General features: G+C 43.7%; 1 long non-coding RNA gene across 1 annotated transcript in view; it reads left to right on the plus strand.

Moving 5' to 3' along the window:
- The window catches only part of LOC119086966, a 56008-nt gene extending 46860 nt beyond the window's left edge, over positions 1–9148 (plus strand). Inside the window, exons 2-3 of the long non-coding RNA XR_005090385.1 lie at positions 8479–8541; positions 9070–9148. This is a non-coding gene — a long non-coding RNA (uncharacterized LOC119086966). The remainder of the gene's footprint in view (positions 1–8478; positions 8542–9069) is intronic.
- Positions 9149–10765: the final 1617 nt, after the last annotated feature.

The following is a 10765-nucleotide window of genomic DNA, read 5'->3' on the forward strand; positions in this document are numbered from 1 at the left end:
AAAATTGAAATCTAAAAACGAGTAAAGGGCTAGACTCCCAGAGCACTGAAGATGCAAGTTAGAATTGCTAATTTAAAACAAACTTCTTGCGGTCCCGTGGCTCCCGCCTCGAGCGCCCTCTAGAGTCTACTTGCGTATCACTGTTCCCCTTTGGGTTCCAGGTGAATTGCTCATTTGATAGGACAGCGGGCACATCCTTGTTGCCCATCTCTGGGGCTCTACTGCGGCCTCAGGATGAACAGTCCAGCAGCGATGCCCCCACGATCCCCATCCCCGAGATACAGCAGAAGCCAAGAGAGGGTTCCTTTCCAGTTTGGAGCTAAGCACACGTAGAGCTGATTGCTCGTGTATTGCAGCCCACATCCCAAAGGACTCTCTGGAGTCCAAAATGCAGCTGCAGAGGACTGATGGGCCTGTACTCTCGGATGGAGCCCACCATTGGCTGTCTTCAAGTGGAGGGTGGTGGAGGTGGTGGAGGTGGAGGTGGAGGTGGTGGTGGTGGTGGTGGTGGTAAGGGGGACTAATGCTTCAGAAATATTTGGCAGAGGAAACGTCTGCCTTTGGACGAGGGTTCTAACCCCTGTATCAGCACCTATTTGCTCTTGCTTTCCTCTGATCCCCCCTAATATCTAAACTGTGCCCCAGGCATCATTCGGGGGAGGAAGGTATTACCTACAGGGTCCTCCTCTGGGGGGCACTGTGAAGCATACTGAATAAACACGTGGGTGGTGGTGAACCAAGGGGGGGGTAGGGACGTGGAGGGACAGAGAGGCAGCGTTTAGACACCCACGCTGTGCCCAGCACGCCATTACCAATGTTTGGATGGGGTGGGGTTAGGGACATAGCTCGGTTGATAGGGTACTTGCCTAAAATGCAGGAGGCCCTGGGTTTGATTCCCAGCACCACATAAAACAGGTTGCTGTGGCTTATGTCTGTCATCCCGGCAGGGTTCTTTATAGCCGGGGCTGGCCTGAAACCCACAGCAATCCTCCTAAGTGCTGGGATACAGGCAGGCATCATCATGCCTGGCTGGCATTATACCAAAGTATAAGAACTCAAAACACAAAGGAGGGCGGACCAGGTACCATTGTCACCACTGTCATCCCTTGTCATTGCCCTCTCTCCTTCTTTCTGTGTCCGTGTGCATTCAAACGCAGGCATGCCATAGTGTGCTGTGCCTATGTCAGGGGACAACTTACAGGATTTGGTTCTCTCCTTCCACTGTGCGGTCCCGGGGATTGAACTTAGGTCAGCAGGCTTAACTGCAAGTGCCTTTACCTGCTGTGCAGTGTTGCCAGCCCTCTTCCTTATCAAATGTCCAAGACACTCGGCTCAAAGAAGTCACATGTGTACCAGGAGCTGGAGTTTTGATGTGTCCGCAGGGGGAGACTCCGCCCCAATCTTCTAGTTCCTTCTAGTCTTGCACTCAGTTATCCCAGTAGTAAAGCAGGGGATCATCAGTGCAAGGCCAGCATTAGTTATGTAAAAAGACCCTGTCTGAATAAATAAAGCAGCAGTAGAATCAGGCATGCTTCTGCAAGCCTATAGTCTCAACATGTAAGAGACAGAGGAAGGAGGATCAAGAGTTCAAAGTTGTCCTTGGCTATATATTCAGGATAGCCTAGGCTACAAGAGACTTTGTCTCACAAAAACAGAAATCAAACAAAAATAACCAATTAACAAGACAAAGAAAAACAAAAACAAAACTCACCTATGAACTCACCTATGAACTCACCTATGAACACCATCCCTTGGCACTCACAGTGGCGTGGTTCCATAATCCACTAAAGCCTATAGAATTCTATAGATCCTCAACTCCCTGATAAAAATAAATGGCATAGTACTTCTATGTAATCTATGCACAGCCTCCAATACATTTTATAGTATCTCTAGAAACTGGGTGGGTAGTGCATATCTGTAACTCCAGCTAGGGGGAGGCCAAGACAGGAGTCTTATGAACTTGAGGCCATCTAGCACTTCATAGTGAAACCCTGTCCCAATAAACAACAAACCAATCACAACCTCCATATCTGTTAGTGCCTTTCATGTCTGATCTTGTTCCTAAGGGTCAATGGAAAGAGTCTACAGATACCTTCCTTCTCCAATAACTAATTCCTTCTTCTCCCCAATACCTTGTTTAGACAATACTATTACATGTGTAACTACAAACATCCATTTACCATGCTCTCTGCTCTCATAATCTCTACCCTGTACAACCCACTGGCCCCCATCTGGTCACCAAGATATGTGAGCTGAATGTGGCAAGTGTATATACACAGCAGGAGGGGTTGGTGGGGATAGTCGATCACACTGTGAACCACGAGTGCATTGGGTAGATTACATAAAATTAACCTTGGCTCAGGAGGCTGAGTAAGCAACTTGTTGACAGACAGTAATCACAGAGCCTCAGAGGGCATCTGGGAGAGATGGAGAGACACAGCAATGGTGCAGCTTTTTCTGTTTTGGCAAAGCGGAAACACGGGTCTTTCAGAGACACCAGCAAGGAGAAAGGTTTAGCTAGCTGCTACTCAGCCTCTCTGAACTCGCAGGTTTTCACCCCAGCCTTTGACTCTTGAGTCTTATTTATAAATAGAATGATAGAGATTTAATTAGAGATACCTTTAGTGCCAGTGACAGAGCTGGTGCCTGTGGGAACAGAATTCCTGCCAGCCTGAGGCCTGAGCAGCCAGGCTGCTGCTGGAGAAGCAGGCTGGTAACTGCAGAGTTGAAACTGCTGGCTGAGATAGCAGTAGATTAAGGCACAGCCACTGAGCTGGAGAAAAAACAACAAGGGGTGTGGAGGTGCATGCTTAAATCTCAGGACTGGGGAGGTGAAGGCAGAAAGATCAAGAGTTCAAAGACAGCCTGAGCTATATAGTGAATGGAGGCCAGTCTGGGCTACATGAGACCCTGTGGTGTTTGAATGAAAATGGCCCCCATAGACTCATATGTTTGAATAATTAGTTCCCAGTTGGTGGAACTGTTTGGAAAGGATTAGGAGGTGTGACCTTGCAGGTGTATCCCTGAGGCAGACTTTGAGGTTTCAAAAGCCCAGACCATTCCCAGTTAGTTCTGTCTGCCTCATGCTGGTGGATTAAACTGTAAGATTTCAGCCACTGCTCCAGCACCAAACCTGCCTGCATGATGACATGCTCAAAGTCTGCAGCTGTAAGCTACAAATAAATACTTTTTTTTTTTTTAAATTTTCAACACAGGGTTTCACTGTGTAGCTCTGGCTGTCCTAGAACTCACTCTGTAGACCAGGCTGGCCCCAAACTCACAGAAATCTGCCTGTCTTTGCCTCCTGAGTACTAGGATTAAAGGTGAGTACCATCACTGCCTGGCTAAATGCTTTCTTTTATAGTTGCCTTGGTGATGGTGTTTTGTCACAGCTATTGAAAAGTAACTAAGACAGACCCTGTCTCAAAACACTGGGAGAGCAGCAAGTGCTTTTAAGAGCTGATCCAGCTCTCTGGTAAAGTTATTGTCCAGTATGTGGGAAGGCTTGGGTTTTGTTTTAGATTTATTTATGCTCTTTTATGTATATGAGTGTTTTGTCTGTGCACCATGTGCATGCCCCATACCATCAGAGGTCAGAAGAGGGCATTGCATGCCCTGGAACTGGAATTATAGATGTTTGTGAGCCACAGTGTGGATACTGAGGATCAAACCCAGATCCTCTCAAAGAACAAGTGATTTTAACTATTGAGCCATCTGTCAGTCTAGAAGCCTTAGGTTTAATACCTTGCAGTGAAAACAAACAAACAAACAAAATAATCAAGTGTTGGTGAAAAATATCCTTATAAAGTAAATTGCATAGTGACCAAAACATAATAGTGCCTCAATAAAAAAGATACAGCTTGAAGGTAAGAACCCCTTGGTTTTCAGAGTGGGCAGGATAGACCTCAGCTCCCTGAGGAGTCACAGGCAGCTAGCTCCCAAACAGGGTTGCAAGCTGGGCCAGATTCCCAGATGTAGGAGGACCTTCTCTATCCTGCCAGTCAGCTCTGCCTTGCCAGCCAGCTCCCAAATAGCCACACAGAGACTTATTAATTATAAATGCTTGGCTGATAGCTTAGGCTTATTACTAACTAGCTCTTATATCTCAAATTAATCCATATTTCTTATCTATGTTCTACTATGTGGCAGTACCTTTTTTCAGGACACACTCATCTCTTGTATCTGGCTGGTGACTCCACCTCTCCTGTTCTCTATGCTCTCTTTTTGTCCACAAGTCCTGCCTAACCTCTACCTGCCTAGCTAATGGACATTTATCCCTTTATTTAACCAATGAGATCAACAAATATTCATAGTGTACAAAAAGATTGATCCACAGCATTTCTCCCTTTTTGTCTAATTAAAAAGGAAGGTTTTAACTTTAACATAGTAAAATTATATACAACAGCTATCAAGTAAGAATTACAGTTATGCCAAGCAGTGGTGGTGCACGCCTTTAATTCCAGCACTTGGGAGGCAAAGCAAGGCAGATCTCTGTGAGTTTGAGGCCAGCCTGATCTACAGAGTGAGATCCAGGACAGGCACTAAAACTACACAGAGAAACCCTGTCTCGAAAAACCAAAAAAAAAAAAAAATTAAAGTTATAATATACAGTACATTTGTATTTGGCAAATTTAGAGAAAATACTCTATTTAATCTATCTTATCTTTGTGAGCCTAAAGTTTTATACCTAATTTACTTTTTATCATAACAAAGGAAAACTATAAGTTTAACTATTTAGTCTTTAACTCCATAAAAGACCCCAGAGGGAATTAATACTACCTAACAACAGAAACATCTGGCTGCTTGCACAGTCCCCCAAAGTTCCTCTGCAATGTTGGGTCATCCATCTTTGGCCTACAGGCCTAGTATATCTGACAGACATTTCTGAGAAGCAGGGAATTTTGAAGGACTGTCCTACCTTGCCATGGCAAAAGTTTGGTAGTTGCTTTCTTTTGCATGCTGTTGGTCCACTTTGGAGTTTATACTGTGAGCAATTGAGGCAAGGGCAGTTTCTTTGCCCAGTGGCTAGCTTTTGCCACAAAGGACGCTAACTCCAAAGCCGGGCGGTGGTGGTGCATACCTTTAATCCCAGCACTCAGGAGGCAGAGCCAGGCAGATCTCTGTGAGTTCAAGGCCAGCCTGAGCTACAGACTGAGTTCCAGGACAGGCTTCAAAGCTACACAGAGAAACCCTGTCTTGAAAAACTAAAAAAAAAAAAAAAGAAAAAAGAAAAGAGAAGAAAAAAAAGCAAATTCCATATGGAGTTTCTTCAATGCCTGTGGTGGTATTCTAATTGTACTGAAATGTGATTTTGATTGTATGTTAATAAATAAAGTTGCCCAGGGGTCAGAGCTATTAGAGCCATAGACAGAGTGTGGCGGTGGTGGCGCACGCCTTTAACCCCATAGATCTCTGTGTGTTCAGGGATACAGCCAGCATTGGAGACATATGCCTTTAAGACCTGGGGGGCTGTACATACAGACAGTGACGAGGCAGTCATGTGTTTGGGTTTACAACCAATGAGAAGGCAAAATGACTATGAAAGGACTTACACACAGGGAAATAGCTCTCTTTTGGGAAGCTGGGACCACTGCAGGAGGAAGGGTGAGATTTTAGCTCTGAGCTCTGACCTCTTGGCTTTCTCTTTTACATTGTTTCTGTGTTTCTTATTTAATATGACAGTTGGTTACATCTACAAATGCCCATTATCTTCTCTGAAGTAAATTGGTGTTCTCAGGAGCAGACATGTCTCACTATCAAGAAAAGCCTTATTTTATTAAAACATTTTAAATGCCATATTCTGTAGTTCTTTGAAGTGTTTGAAGATCACCTATCAATCTAAATATATGTTTAACCTTGAAAACATACCTAATATGACTATAAGTTTGATTATAATAGATGACTTACTGCTAACCTGTATTTCTTAATTATACATTACATTTTAAAGTGAACTGCATAAGCACAATACCCTAAACAAGAGTAGAAACACACATACAGTATTAAAAAATAACTTTAAATTTGTATCAATAAACCAAAATCCATACCAATATAAAATTTTTTTGAGATTAATAGTTGTTTTTTGGATTAAAGTAGATTCAATAATCTACCTTTTTTCTGTCATTCCTATATCCTCCTTTAAAGAGTAGATTTAATAATCTATCTTATTTCTATCTTTCCTATATCCTCCCTTTTTCTTCAGAAAGAGATCCTTGAATCTAACTCTTTTGTTTAGCGCTTTTTTTTTTTTAACCATGACCAACAACAACTTGTAGCCCACCCTCCACCCCCAAATGATGACAAACATCCACAACTCATATTTTGGGAATGTGGGTGTTGTTTTCTCTAGACTGCTTCCTGTTGCTTGAGGGTGCTGGCATCTTTGGGGGAACCTTGAAAAAAATCAGGATAATGGTCAAGTCCTGACTGGAATAGTCTGTGAGGCTGGATCATCACAGCCAGCAGCCTTGAAGCTGTTCTGGATGCAGAACTCTGAGGAAACTGTAACAGAGGTGCTCTGAGATGTTGGATCATCTGGGCCATCCATTTTTTTTATTAGTGTCTGGTCCCCCTGTTCTGAAAATACATAAACTTTTTTTTTTTTTTTTTTGGTTTTTTTTTCAAGACAGGGTTTCTCTGCGTAGCTTTGCGCCTTTCCTAGAGCTCACTTGGCAGCTCAGGCTGGCCTCGAACTCACAGAGATCCGCCTGGCTCTGCCTCCTGAGTGCTGGGATTAAAGGCGTGTGCCACCACTGCCCGGCAAAATACATAAACTTTTAAAGGTAACATGCATATCTGTATTCATACAAGTACAGACTGTGTGTTGTACACAAATTAGCCAAAGATGATTTTTTTGTTTTATGTTTGAGTAGGTAAAACATACATTACATGCTTTGTAGTTTTTTTTAATGTTTATTTCTTTATGTCTGTAGCCAGGATTTTCAAGGGGTCGTCCCTGATCAAATCTGACCATCTTCAACCTTGAATAAATCCACAACCTTTCATTTTCTGTGGGAAAAAAAAGCATAACCTCTTTCCCAAAGCAACACATATTTTGACTCCCATTTTGAGTTCAAGATACTTTTTAAAATATATAGGTTGGTTTAAGCTAGCAGCCTTCATAATCCAATGTCTCTTAGCAGCTATTGTTTCTTCATCAGGAATAAAAAAATTTAAAGATAATACAAGAACATACAGGATCCAGACTCCCTGTGTTTTTTCCATCTATATGTGGGTTTTTTCTTTACTATTACTTTACTGATTTTTTAAGGACTTTATTATTTTTAAACTATTTTCTTTTATGACTATCTACATCCTTTCTCCTTTCCTTCTCAGGCTATGTACATTTTTAAACACACTGTAACCTGTTTAGAGGTTTCTTTTGTCTGGATCTGTCTTTATTGGGCATCTGTAAGGTTCTTTGATTGCATGAGATAAATCTGAAACTGCTATGTCAGCTGCTGGCATGGTCAGCTTAGTGCATGGCACTAGTGCATGGTGGCTGTTGGCTGTCTCCATCCCACAGGCAGCTGCTGGGAGATGCATCTCTGTACTGCAGCTGGCATGAGACTGTGAGACTAGGAAGCCACATTTGGCTCCGTTTTTGTGTGTTTGGAAAACTTTTCTTAAGCTTTCTTAGATTTTATGTAGATATGCATGGCTGGACTTTGGGTGCCATTTGTAGGGTGTGTGTGTATGTGTGTGTGTGTGTGTGTGTGTACCACTGGCTCCCAAATGACCACATAGAGACTTCTTATTAACTATAAATACTCAGCTGATTGCTTAGGCTTCTTACTAACTAGCTATATTATATTATATTAATCTATATTTTTAGTCTATGCTCTACCATGTGGTGGTACCTTTTTTTCAGCATGGCAAGTTCATCTCCTGCTTCCTCTGCATCTGGCAGGTGACTCTGCCTTTCTTCTCTGTGCTCTCTTTTTGTCCCCAAGTCCTGCCTGATATCTACCTGCCTAGATATTGGCCATTTAGCCTTTTATTAAATCAATGAGAGCAATAAATACTCACAGTATACAATCGGATTATTCCATAGCACCCAGACCCACTCAGAATAATGGGAAAAAAAGACACACACACACACACACACACACACACACACACACACACACACACACCACAGCATCACTTTATAACCCAGCTTAGACTCAAATTCAATTTCTATCCCAGGCTGATATGGAATTTACAATCCTCCTGCCTCAGCCTTCCAAGTTCTGGGATTACATGCACACTACCACACCTGGCTTCATACATATTTAAAATAATGTTTGTTTCATTTGGACTTTTTTTTTTTAAGGAAGGAAGGGTTTATTCTGTCTCACAGTTCAAGGGGACACAGTCCATGATGTTGGGCAGGTAGGCAGCAGAAACAGGAGGCAGCTGGTCACAGTGCTTCCACAATCAGGAAGCACAAACTGAAGAGTACTAGTGCCAAGCTTATTGTCTCTTTTGCTTTCTTTGCAGACAAGACTCCAGAGCAGGTACTCTTGAGATGGGGACAGGCTCAGCCTTGGATTAAAGACAACAGTGAGTGTGAGCTGAGGATGTGGCAGTGGATGGGAAGGGTCTGTCTTAACAGTGATAGCTGTGGCCAGAGCAAAGATGAATGGCTAAAGAGACTGCATGAGACTAAAGGCAGCCATGGCCCTGAAGAGGGAAGTCTGGTGAGACCATTAAGGCTCCAAAGTCACATGGTCCTGGAAAGGGCAGCAGCTCCAATGAGAATGGTCCTTCTCAGCATCCTTTTCTTGTTTAACACTCCCCATCCCCCCCAATGCCATCTCTGCACACTCAGCTGTCTCTACCTTGGCAGTTTCCCCATGCCGTGAGAATCCAGGTCTGCCTGTGCCAGGCTTTGGGCTCTTCCTGTTTTGTTTGTCTTTTCTGAGACAGGGTTTCACTGTGTAGACCAGGCTGGCCTCGAACTCACAGAGATCCACCTGCTTCTGCCTCCTGAGTGCTGGGAATAAAGGCGTGCGCCACTACCATCTGGCTGTGCTCTCCCACTTCTGTGAAATTCCCCGTCTCCAGAACACCACTTGTTGTTGGATCCAGGTGAGAATAGAACTGGAGATGCAGGCCCAGGAGAGTGAAAAGAAGGAACAAGAGAAGACTAAGGAGAAAGAGAAGGGAAAAAAGAGAAGAAAAAGAAAACCAAGGATGAAAAGGCCAGGAAGGAACCAGACATGACATTCAAAGTGTTGCCATCCACATTCATCCCTGTGATTCATTTGGACTTTTTAGGGACAGGGTCTCATGTAGCTTACTTAGGCTGGCCCCCAGCTCATTATATAGCTGAGGATAACCTTGAAGTGCTGGTTCTCCTGCTTCTACTTCCCAGGGGCTGAGGTTACAGTGCAGGTGTGTGCCTCTATGCCTGGCCCTCTCCTCTCCTCCTCTTCCTCTTCTTGCTCCTTCTCCCACCCTTTCTCCCGCTGATAGTAGGGATTGGATCTAAGGATTCACACATGCTAAGCAAATGCTCTACCACTAAGCGACATCTCCAAATTTCTGTTCTCGTTTTGAGACAGAGTCTCACTAAGTTACCAGGCCAGCTCTGAAATTGAGATCCTTCTTCCTCCGCCTCTGTAGTGGTTGCAATGATAGGCCTGCACCACCATGCCTGTCTCCCATCCCATTCTCTTATGACTCAATGCTCGTCTGTGTGTCTTTTTTTTTTTTTAGAGACAGGGTTTCTCTGTGTAGTTTTGGTGCCTGTCCTGGATCTCACTCTGTAGACCAGGATGGCTTTGAACTCACAGAGATCTGCCTGGCTCTGCCTCCCAAGTGCTTGGATTAAAGGCGTGCGCCACCACTGCCTGGCCTTACCTGTGTGTCATTTTATCACTTAAGGTCCCTCCTGAATTTGGACACCTTTTTCTTGATCCTATGTTTTGTAGCCCTTGAAATACCCTACCCACTCAGGTATTGCAGATGGGTAAGTGGCTCCCCTATTATCTCTGATTCAGGGGTTCATGCATCTGTCAGCTGGTGGCTCCATCTTCCTCATCAGACTAAGAGGAAGGAGCAAAGTGGACTGTCCAGGAAGCCGACATTTGCTGGTCTATAAGAGGTGGCCTTTGGGGCTGGAGGCATGGCTCTGCTCTTGCAGAGGACCTGGGTTTGGTTCTCAGCACCCATATAGTAATAATAACCATCTGTAGCTTTAGCTCCAGTAAATCTGATGCCCTCTTCCGATCTCCAAAGGCATGCATGTGGTACATATACAGTTATGCAGGCAAAACAATCATACATGTACAAGAAAATAAATAAATCTTTAAAAAATAATTAAAAGAAAGAAAAGTCCTTGTATTCCATTGGTCAGAATCTGGTCATATGACCATAGGAGATGTATCCAGTCACCTGACAAAGAAGCAGAAACAGCCCTTTCCCAGCACTCAAAATTCCTGAAAAAGGCTGAGCAAGGTGGTACAAGCATGTAATTGTGGCACTCTGCAGGCAGAGGCTAAAAGAACACTTACACCTGCAGGTTCCAGGCCATCCTGAGCTACACAGGGAGACCTTGCCTCAAAAACAAACAAACAAACAAACAAACAAAACGAAGCCAGGGCTCAGTGGTGGTGGTGAATACCTTTAATCCTAGTACTCATGAAGCAGAGGCAGGTAAATCTCAGTGAGTTCGAGGCCAGACAGGTCTACAGAGCAAATTCCAGGACAGGCTCCAAAGCTACAGAGAGAAACCCCTGTCTCAAAAATAAATAAATAAATAAAAAAAACCAAAAACAACGCC

The sequence above is a fragment of the Peromyscus leucopus genome, chromosome 8b (genome assembly GCF_004664715.2).
Source record: "Peromyscus leucopus breed LL Stock chromosome 8b, UCI_PerLeu_2.1, whole genome shotgun sequence".
Classification (NCBI taxonomy): domain Eukaryota; kingdom Metazoa; phylum Chordata; class Mammalia; order Rodentia; family Cricetidae; genus Peromyscus; species Peromyscus leucopus.